The sequence below is a fragment of the Carlito syrichta genome, unplaced genomic scaffold (genome assembly GCF_000164805.1).
Source record: "Carlito syrichta isolate Samal-C Ts95f unplaced genomic scaffold, Tarsius_syrichta-2.0.1 Scaffold316427, whole genome shotgun sequence".
Taxonomy (NCBI): Eukaryota; Metazoa; Chordata; class Mammalia; order Primates; family Tarsiidae; genus Carlito; species Carlito syrichta.
Window position 1 is genome coordinate 921,984 of NW_007260523.1, and position 11,653 is coordinate 933,636.

General features: G+C 42.4%; 1 protein-coding gene across 1 annotated transcript in view; it reads left to right on the forward strand.

Moving 5' to 3' along the window:
- LAMC1 (laminin subunit gamma 1) overlaps positions 1 to 11,653 on the forward strand; it is a 133,497-nt gene that overhangs the window by 75,275 nt on the left and 46,569 nt on the right. The gene's annotated exons all lie outside the window — the stretch shown is intronic.

Consider the following 11,653-nt stretch of genomic DNA (forward strand, 5'->3'; position numbering starts at 1 on the left):
TGACGTGGAGAAATATGTTAGAGTTTGGGTTCAGCTGATCCAATCACCCCAAACTTGGATGTGGAGTGAGTAACCCTGTTGACTTTACCCTTTCTATGTGTCTTAAAGAAGATAGACTGCTAGTATTCTTGTTCAGTGCTCAGACTTACAGTTGACACTTGTAATATATTTCACCTTTTAATGCATGACATATGAAAGTCAAAGTAAGTACTCAGGAGAGCCTCAGTTCATTCTACAATGCAACACCAAGGTCAGAAGCCTTTTTCTATCTAAATCTTTAAAGAGTATACAGGATGGAGAGAAGTATTTTTCAAGTATAATTGTATATAAAAATCACCTCCTGCTGGATACTGTGGCTCATGCCTATAATCCCAGCACTTTGGGAGGTAGAGGCAAGAGGATTGTCTGAGTCCATGGGTTTGAGACCAGCCTGGGCAACATGGTGAGACCTCATTTCTACAGTAAATCAGAAAATCAGCCAGTCATGGTGGCACATGCCTGTGATTCCAGCTACTTGGAAGGCTGAAGCGGAAGGATCACCAGAGCCCAGTAGGCCGAGGCTGCAGTGGCCATGAGCGTGCCACTGCACTCCAGCCTGGGTGACGGAGTGAGACTCTGGCTTAAAAAAAAAAAAAATCTCCTCAGGTGCTTTAAAAAAATTAATTTGGGGACCTCACCTAGAACCTCCCAAAATGGAACTTGTGGAGATGAGGCTCAACAGTTTGCATTTTTCAGAAACTCTCTAGGCGATTCTCACAGCCAGTCTCTTACCTTAAAGTGGGCCAGATTATGGGAAATACTGTAGTGGCAAGGAAGGGACCTGGACTGGCTGTAATGGGAATGGGCCTTCCAGAGTCCCTGTGAGTTTGGAACTGTTTGGGTTATTTGGTAGTAACTGTTTCTAGCCTGGATACTTACCATGATCCTGGAAGTGTCCATTATGGCTTCTCTTTTTTCGGAATGCTTTTCCAGAGAGCTTTTGTGAATCCAGGGAGTTCTCCTAGACTCCCTCTAATCCAGTGATCCCACCAGAGAAAGTCATCACTATTCAGTGGAAATCCAGCCACCATATTGGATCATGCTCATCAACATAACACATGCTGTCTTTTCACCTTAAAAAGCAATTTTTTCTTGAGCCCCTGCTTTCCCCCTCCAGCTACAACCTCATTTCTTTATAGTAAAATCACTTAGAAAATTGCTTTTATTAGTTGTGTCCAATTCCCCCTCCTACCGTTCTCGGAATTCACCGTAGCTTTTATCCCTATTATTCTACCAAATCACTTGTCAAGGTCAGCAGTGACCTCACTCCAGATGATCTCCAGTGACCTTCTCATTCCAGGTGATCTTCAGGTTTCCAAATCCAGTATCCAATGCCCAGTCTTCATCTTTCTTCACCTTTTGGGAGTATTTGACTCAGTTAATTGTTCTCTTCTTCTTGAAAAGCTTTTGAAAATTTGATTTCTGGAATTCAGTTCTGTTTAATACTCCTCCTGCTCCATTGGCTATTTTTCTTGAGTGTACTTTGCTGGGTCCTCACTATCTCCCCATCTCTAAAATTTGGGTTGTCCCAAAACCCAGTCTGCATACCTCCTACCTATCTGTATCCATTACCTAGTTGTTTTCATCTAATCCTATGGCTTTGAATACTGGCTGTACACAGATGACTTCCAGACTTCTCTCCTGCTGGGACCACTCCCCAAGCTCCTGATTTGTGTATCTCCGTTGCTGACTTGACACTTCACTCTCTGAAACTGAACTCCCAGTTTCCTTGCTCCCTGTTCCTCCACCGTTTCAGTAAGTAGAAGCTTAGCCTTTCCAGTTGTGTAAGCTAGGGCTTACACCCCACATCCAATCCACCAGTAAAACTGGCTCATTCTACCCTTAGAAAATGCCAGAATCTGATTATTACTCACTGCTTCTACCTGGGAACATGCTACCATTATCTCCAACCTGGATTATTGCAACCCCCGCCCCACCTCAACAAGTCCTCGTGTTTTTCTGTCATCCCCTCTTGTAGTCCTTTGTCAATACAGAGTCATCCCTTTGAAGTACTAGTCAGAGCATGTTACTGCCCTGTACAAAATTCTCCAATGGATTTTCATCTCATTCAGATTAGAAACCAAGTCTTCCAGAGACCTCCAAAGCTCTCCATGATAGCATTCCCTCCCTCTCTCTGCTTTTCAGACCTTATCTCTTGATACTTTCCCCCTTACTTAATCTTGACTTCGCATTTTCTGGAACTTGCTGGGATGCTCCTGCCTCAGGATATTTGCATTTGTCATTCCTGGAGTGTGCTTCCCACAGATAGTGCACTGTTTCACTTCTTTCAGGCTGTGTTCAAATGTCACTGTATCCATGTCAGGGAGGCCAACTCTGATAACACTGAACTAAGCAGTCTCCCTCCCAATGTTCTGTCCCCACTGTGTTCTTCACCATTATCTGACACACAGAATGTTTGTTCCTTCCTGTCCTTTCCGCACCCTGCTCCCTGCTGGAGGTCTACAAGGTTGGGACCTTCTCATATTCTCTGCTGAATCCCAGTGGCTAGAACAGGGACTGGCACATAGTAGGTGCTCAGTAAATATTTGTTCAGTAAACAGAAGAATTTGGACTTGAGCAATTACCATGACCAATCTTGGTCTAGTGGTGGCTGTGGTGAGAAATTAATAAGTACTTGTGAAAACTGAGAAAGTCATTTTAGTATTTAAAATAGCTTATGCATTTGTAGTATTTAAAATAGCTTACGTATTTTTCCTCTTTTGAAGACAGATGCAAATAGTACATGAGCTAGGAAAATTAAGGGCCAAGTTTATTAGGAATTAAGCTGAGGAATAAAAGGCATGCTAGCAAAATGAATGATTGGAGTACTCTAAATAGTTTCTAAGAATAAAAGTACATTGTTGATCAACTTATTGTGATTTTGCATGGGAGATTATTAGAGTTGGTCTTAGTCTATTTCTGTACCACTAGATCACTATGACTAGATATTAGAATCTTATTTTTCAACCAGATTATTGTTTTTGCACTGTTCTTTTACTGTTTCTTGCTATTTGTCATGGAAAAGCTAAACTATAGCCAGTTGTCGATAGCATATGGTTATCACAGAACAAGACATAACGTCCCAGCCGGGCTTGGTGGCTCAGCCTGTAATCCCAGCACTTTGGGAGGCTGAGGTGAGTAGATTGCCTGAGCCTGTGGGTTCAAGACCCACCTGGGCAAGGTGGCGAGACCTCATCTCTACGATAAATCAAAAAATCAGCAGGGCATGGTAGCATGTGCCTGTAATTCCGGCTACTTGGAAGGCTGAGGCGGAAGGATCGCTGGAGCCCAGCAGGTTGAGGCTGCGGTGGCCGGGAGCGGCCACTGCACTCCAGTCTGGGCGACTGAGTGAGACTCCAACTCAAAAAAAAAAAAAAAGACATAGCGTTCCATAAAATTATGGTCTGTTTCTTTTTTATATCTTAACAGTTAATACATTTCTAAAATATAGGTTTTACTTATGTAGCTTATATTTCATTACCTTTTTATTTGTTTTATTTCTTTAGTGTTAAAATTAACTTGTTTGCTTTATGTGACCCACTAAATCCCACATGTCAGTCAAATCCCTGTAGTTGGAACGTTGTTCAGCAGATGAGTGTATTTTTTTGCTTCAGCATAGATGAGTGGGATAGATGCTGGTCTTGTTCCTTTAGCCCAGCTTGAGGACTTCAGGCATAACTGTGACCTACTAGCCTGAATTAGGACTGGTGTTGAGTTTTATAAGCATGAGGTTTGGGTTAATAAGGTATATTCTCCAGGTCTTGGCTTGGAATTTTGTCTTTTTGGTGAGGATATAAAATAAAATGGCAAAGATACACAAATGAAGATAAACTTATCATATATTTTGATAATGGAAAATGTCTGTAGCCTCTAGCAGTGATTTGTACCTATTTTAAATTGCCCTCCAAGGGTGTTGATCAATCTAGTGTTCAGTTAAGAATCATCTCTCTGTTCACATAATAGCTGTCTTATGATCTCATATTTAATTACCATGATAAGTCAAATTAACTGTGGCCCTTCAGTTGGCTGAAGAGTATAAGGCATTTTTGGACATTGTAGTTGGGCAATGCAGGCAGAATTATTCTGTTTTTTTGAGGGCTGCTGTACTAGGCTAGGGCCCTGATCTTATTCAGCGATAGCACTGAGTGGTGTTTTGAGGACAGTAGGGAAAAAGTAGAATTGTCTTCTTTGTTTTAAACTTTAAATTTGTTACTTTATAGAGATTATGGGTTTATTTTCTCCAAAATTATACCATCTATTCCAAAACTTTTGTTTTCCTCAGCTCCATAGTCCTAGTTGTACCATTATTCTTATAAATTGCCTTTGGTATAGAAATGTGGTTATCTTCACTTCTACTCTTTTATCTACCTGCTGTGTTTTATTGTGACTCTCTGTATCCAGCTCTGCTCATCTTAGCATGTCTTTCTGTTGTTAACAGTGACACAGGCATGACAGGAAGTGCTTATAGCATTTACTCAGAAAACATAATCATTGAAGCCTTTTGTTCATTTGTTTGAAAGGAATGCTTTCTCAATTTGTAAGTTCCATTGCATTTGTTGTAATAAATTTAGTTAAGCATTACTTTTTTAATACAAAATTTTAAAGTTTACTTGTCCTCATATGTAAGTTGTGCTGGTTTAAAGACGCTTTCTATGAGATTGTCCCCTTGTACTGTTGGCATTTGGCAGATTGACAAGGGAGAGACCATGAGAAAGGAGTACTGAAATTTAGGGGATAAAAGCTTTTTAAAAACAACATATCTTGGAGATGAGTTTTAGTCAGTAGCAGCTAGCCCTTCAACAAGCAATTAGGGCTGAGTTTTTCAGCAATTGGAATGACTCCACTGTGCCCAGATCACCTCAGCACATTCAGTTGAGCACATACATGCGCTTTCTGATCTGTCTGTGTCTGCTTGAGGGTCCCACAACCGGTATTAACTTGGCCCCGGGTTGTCTTAATTGGTGAGGCTCTATTTGTGCAATCCGTCCGCTGAGGTGGAACAATAACAGCTGGTGTGCAGCTGGACATGTTGTCCTGGGAACTCTTGTTTCAGCCAGCAGTTATGCTAACAAAATTGAAAACGTTTTCAAATAGTTGCTTTCTGTGACTACTGTTTGTGTTAACTGTTTGGAGAATCCCATTTAGTAACCTAAACATGTACTGTCTCTGATTGGCTTTGTGCTGCAACTTTATTAAAAGTTTTATATTCCTAAAATCAAATACGACTGCAAGGAGAAGAATCATTCTCTGATTTCAAAAGAGCTACCACATAAGAACTATAGTGAACCAGTGACTCCTAATTTGATTCTTTAGAATGAACTCGTTTTCTTCTTGTAATTCGAGCTATGGGAAAGGTATTTTGAAATTTTGTGAAATTCTGTATGACCATTGTCATTCATTACTTAACTGTAAAGGAAGTTGTTTCACAAGATTCTCATGAAATTCTTCTGAGCTTCACATAACAGAGGAGCGTTTATGTCCCCAGCAGTCAGTACTTGAATACAATTCTAAGACAGGAAGAGTTTCTCCCCTATTTGGAGAGATTAGAAATACTTCACCTCGTAGGAGGCTTAAACAGGGTTCCTTGGCTTGGCTCTGCGCGAACAAAGACTGGATTCTCGTTGTTGAGGCGACCCCCTCTCCTCTCATTCCCTCAGCCAGCATGAACTGTAGGCTTCAGAGCAGGAACTCTGAGTTAATTTTGTGTGCTTCACTCTAAACATCTGCACTTGAGTTTTTTGTTTGTGGAAGGAATGTGGCAGGAGGAGGGGGAGCGGCAGTAGGGACATTCGGAAGCTAAATATTTTCTTGACAGTGTGTGTACCCATGGTTCATCTTCATGTGCTTGGTGGTGAGGTAAGGATGGAAGATGTCCTACTTGTGTAGTTGCTGGAACACATTCAGAAGTGTACGCTCTGATTTCCTTAGTCATTTGGCTTGACTACTTTACCTTAAAGTCATACTGTCTACTTTTGCTTGCTCCCCCAGTGTGATGATAACCTAATAGTGTCATTGGACTAGAAATCAGAAGACCTGGCCCTGTTTCCCATTCATCTCCCAATTCACTGGATCTTCTTACTTTGCCAACTGTGAAATGCGTAGGATGAACTGATGAAGAGTGGGGATGTGTGGAGAGAGAGGCCACGGTAGCTTTCAGTTATGGCCGTTTAACGGGATAAAAAGCTGCATAGTGTTCAGTTTTGATTACAGTTAATTCTGGGTGATACAGATACCTCACGCCTTGACCCCTCCATTCCATTTTCTTTATTTGCTTCCTTATTTATCCAGACTAGATTCCAAATTCCTTGAAATAACTTCAGTCCCCTGTCCTCTTGTCCTTGTGTTATGTTGGTTGAGGGGGTGCTGAATGCTGCTTAGAAAGTCACACCTCTGCAGAGTTGTCCAAAGTATGGCCTCCTTCCCTCTTCTCAGTGGCCTGGTCTCTGCCCAGTAAGCCTTTTCTCTAGTCAACTTTCTTTGCTGGTCCCTACAGAGGTTATTATATAGTTTCTACATTCTCTTCATTCCTTACTGGCTTTGCCACCAACCCTGATTTTCATTGCAGAGGAAAAAATAAGACATCAGTTAGAACTGTTTCATCGTTTGTTTCTTTTCTTTTTCTTTCTTTCTTTTCTTTTCTTTTTTTTTTTTTGTGTCAGAGTCTTACTCTGTTCCTCAGGCCGTAGTACAGTGGCATGCTTACCGCCAACACAGCCTTGACCTATTGGACTCTTGTGATCCCTCTGCCTCAGCCTTCTAAGTAGCTGGGACTACAGGCATGCACCACCTCGTGTGGCTAATTTTTAATTTTATTGTAGAAACAAGGTCTTGCCAAGTTGTCCAAGCTGGTCCCGAACCTCTGGGCTCAGGCAGTCCTCTCACCTCAACCTCCCAAAGTGCGAGGATTATAGGCGTGAACCGCCATGCCTGGCATTCTCAACATATGTGTCTTAAAACCTACAATGTGACTTGCACATGCACCCAGACAGGAAGCAGGGAGGCAGGACTCCTCCTGTGGACAGCCAGTCTCACAACCAACTCTGAGCCCTTTCTTGTTTCCCAGCCTGAATCTTCAGCCTTTTCCTCCCTGCTGACTCAAGTACAACAGTGTTAATACACACGCATCTCTCCTGTTTAAACAAAAGAAGAAAGAAAAGTTGTTCCTTGGCCCTATGTCCCCTCCAGATATCCTCTTCTGCGTCTTCTCTTCCCATTTAACCATGACTATACTCACTGTATCTACCTGCCATTCATTCTCAATTCTAGCCACTGCTCTCCTACCCCGGAAGTGTTTTAAGTGCTGATGCAAAGACCTCTTTGTGAATTGAAGCCCACAGATACTTCTCAGTTGTTATCTCACTTGTCTCTCCTAGCTGTTTGTAACACCGTTGGTTTTTCCCTCCTCAAAACTCTTTTTTGGCTTTTGTGATATTTGTACTCTTTTACTTCCCTCTCCTTCCTCTGACTGACCCTTTTCAGGCTCCTTTGTCATCTCATCTTTGCCTATGCTTCGAATGTTTGTGCTTTTCAGTGTGATCTCAAAAGTCAGCTCTCAGCCAGGTACAGTGGCTCACACCTATAGTCCCAGCACTTTGGGAGGCCAGAGTGGGGGAATTGCCTGAGCCCAGGAGTTCAAGACCAGCCTGGGCAACATAGCCAGACCTTATCTCTACAAAAAATAAAAAATTTAGCAGGGTTTGTTGGTGTACGCCTAAAGTCCCAGCTACTTGGGAGGCTGAGGTAGGAGGATCGCCTAAATACAGGATGAAGAACTCTTGGAGCCTCTCTTTTTTGAACTTTGAACTCTGAAACCATTGGTGGCAGGGTTCAGTCACCAACAGCACAAGTTTCATTGAATTAATTCAAGGGTTGAATTATTTCAAAAACCTTGGTCTCAGAAGATTAAATTTTCATACTGGGGCAGTGGTTCACTTTAAAACACACACACACACAAAACTAAAAACCATTAAAAAAAAATCCTAGGAGCTAAGTGATACCCAAATTACTCTGTGTCTTGAGTTCTGAGATCTATCAGTTCTTGGTATTGTCTAGACCTGCATCTGGAGCTATATTTTAAAGTCATTTAGGCATGTGTTAGGTTTTTGTGAAAACTTTGTTTAAATGTACACTTCATACCACACTGTCAGTTTTGGTCTTAGTAAAAATATAGATTTATAATCCCCGAAAAAAAGAAAGAAAAAAAAGTCGATCTTCTCGATAGGCCAGAAGTGCTCTCTGCAGGTCAAGACTGCAGTAAGCCATGATCATGCTGCTGCATTTCAGCCTGGGTGACTGAGTGAGACCCTGACTCAAAAAAGAAAATAAAAAGTCAGCTATCTTCCCACACAAAACACTTGCCTCATTGGTCTCAACTATATCCAGATCTTCATTGTCTGTTGACATGCTATTGAACCCCAGATTTCTATATCTAACTCAGACATCTCTCTTGGCCCTTCAGACCATTCACATCCAGCTCCCTACAGACATCTCCTCTCGTCTAGATGACCTGCAGGCACCTCAAAACTAGTGTATCCAAAATGGATCTCTTCTCCCTATCCTGCCCCTATACCTGCCTCCTCCAATCCTGTTTAACATCTGTTCTCTGTTGGAGAGAATGGTTCCACTCTCCATTTGGTTCTTTTAAACTAGAAAATTGAATGTTATTCTTCATCCTCACATAATGAAAAAAAGAAGCTTTGACAGTGAAACCGAGTGCCAGCAGGGTACAAGGAGAGGAGGCCTTTAAAGGGGGCTCCTGATCCCTCTCACACTCCATCCGTTGCGAAGTTATTGTCTCTGTCAGCTTCCTATACCTCACTCAGATCCATTCATTTCTCTCCATTCCACTTTTCTTATTCTTAGTCCAGCCTCTGTCATCTTTCCTGGATCACTGCCACATCTTCTTAACCTTCCAACCTTCAGTCTTGTCTTTCAGTCTGATCTCTGACCAGAGTGATCTTTCTGAAAATCAAGTCTGATCATGTATTTTCTGGTGTAAGTCCTTTGGTGACTGGCTGTTGCCATTAAGTTGAAGTGCTTCCTTAACATGACCGCAGGCCTGGCGTGCTCTGCTTCTTATTTGCCTCATCTCCAGCCACTCTCTGGTTCTGGCTGCCCTATGCAACCCTCGTTCCTCCTGTGAGCACTCCTCTGTGTTCTCTGTGCTTTCCTAAATGTTTCATCTGTCTGGACAACTGGTTCCTGTTTGCTTAGCTGATTTGAAGCATTCCTCAGGTCTTGAATTTAGATGCTGCTTCCTCTATGAATCACTTTTGGACCTTGCACATCTGGGTTAGGTGACCTTCCTCCATGCCCCTCATACATAACGCCCTTCCCTTGTCATAGGCTCATCTCGTGGGAACTGCAGTTGTCCACATCTGCTATGGGGTTGGCACCTCTGGGGGCCATGCTCATGGCTGTCTTGTCGTGGAGGTGTGTGAGCCCCCGTACAAACTGCCTTCTCTTCTGACTATGGCTGTGGGTTACCTGAGAAAGGCAGCTCTGCAGTGCCAGTGGGGCCACGCCAGCACCTGCATGTAAGCTGCTTCAGAGTTTAACACTAGCGAAATTGCTTTCTGGATATTTTTGTGTCCTGTGGCTCTGCATCTGTGACCGCAGTGAGAGTGCCCATGCATACCTGTATCTTTCAGTGTGGCTTTGTACTGCAGATGTTGATCTGTAGCCCAGGAGACCCTAACTCGTTTTACCTTCTCTCCTCTAGCCCAGTCTGCGGCAGGTTGGGTTGCTAAAGAACAGTGAGGTATCAGAAAGGAAGAGAACAAGTAGAGAAGAAAGGGTAATCTCTAATCCACAGATTAGTGAGGAAGGCTTTGAACATCCTCAGCCACCTACTCCTGAGTCAAACCAAATTGTTTTATTATGCTGGAATGTCTTAGATAGTGCCTCTGGAATGCCACAGATACTGTACCATAACCTCACCCTCATTCAAAGGCAACGTCTTGACATTTTTGGCATAGTAAAGCTTTATGGGTAACTTGCACTCTTTTAATAGAGTATTTGTGTGTCCTGTGTCTAGGCAAAATGTACTGCATCCTAGGTAGAAGATCCAGATCCATATTTGTATAATATCCTTTGGTAACTGTATCAGGAAGTCCCTGTACAGTTGGATCCTTTTGTGTGAACATATCCAGAACCCTAGTTCAGGAAGTTTCTTCATAAATCCTATGATAATGCCTTATATTTGTATAGAGTTTTATAATTAATTATGTGCAAATCTTAATTAATTATGTTTGACCTTCCAACAACTCTTGAGGTAGGTGGGGCAGGGATTGTCCTCCTTTTTTCAGAGGAGAAAATGTTGGAACAGAAATGGTATAGCCGAGTTCAGGTTCAGAAGGCAGAACCTGGAGTCAGGCCTCAAAATGCCCAGTACTGTGTTCTTTTCGTCATGCTGCATGGCTTTGTGTTCAAGATCATATGTGTACAAACGAGTGTGTTTCATGAGTATGTGGGACAGTTAATCAAACCTTTCCTAAGATCTGTGCCCAATGAGAAATAGATATGCCTCATCATATCAATTTTAGTGCAGATAAAATTGAGCTGAAGATTGTGGCCTGGACACAGCTTAAGAGGGCTTTCTGCTCTGTACCCCCCTGAATTGGCCTCACCCACTTAGTCCCAGATCCAGTAGCAGGTCCCATCCAGCATAGAGGAGTACAGGAGAGGAGAAGAGGACTTGGGCAGGCAGCTGGAGTGAGACAGCTAAGGGGAGTCCAGGCCACGTATGCGTAGTTTCTCCTTGCCTCTTGGGGCCTAGTGGATACATGGAACTGAGGGTGACAGAAGTCTCTCCTCCACACTTCTGAGAGGGCAGGACTTCCTGTTCTGTGGGTTTTATAGAAGATAGAATGGTTCTTCCTGAGGAGTTAATTTACCTGGGGGGAAAAACGGTGAGCTTCTTGAGTGCAGGACCCCTTAGGTCTAACACATCCTGTCCCCCAACAGGTATAGGATAAGGGAAGCATGAGGTCGTGACCGACAAATACTTGTTGACCAAGTTGGGATCTCTACTGTAACATAGAAGTAGCAAAGTATAGATACTGTCAAGGATAGAAAGACCTGATACATAAGTGAATGGTGGTTAAAACCAGGTACACATTACTTCTTTTACCCACCTGAAGATACCTGGCTAGCAACCAAGCCATTTCTGCTGTAGGACCATATCCTGATTATTGCAGGGAATTGTCTGACCCAGTGACTCTTCCCCTAAGGGATGACAGCCATTGATTCCTCCCTGCTCAGAGCTCATTTCTCATATATTCTCTTTTGAGTATATTCAAACACAACTCTTTAAAACTCCTTTCTCCTTTTCTCTTTTTTCCTCATCTTGTTCTCAGATACTGAAGGAAAATTTTTTCTTTCCTATTCCACTCTCTTCTCCAGCTCTCAAACACTGTTCTCCTCCCTCTCTCAAATTTCTGTACTTAACTTGGTAGATAAGTAGAATAGGCTGATGATATTCTTCTGGCATCAAGAGTAACATGACAGTGAATAAAGAATGAGTTCTTAAGTCTTGAAAATATCCAGAAGACCCCTTTAAAAAGTTAGCATATATTAGCTTTTGTGTCTTTTAATGAAGCTTTTGCTGAAGCAC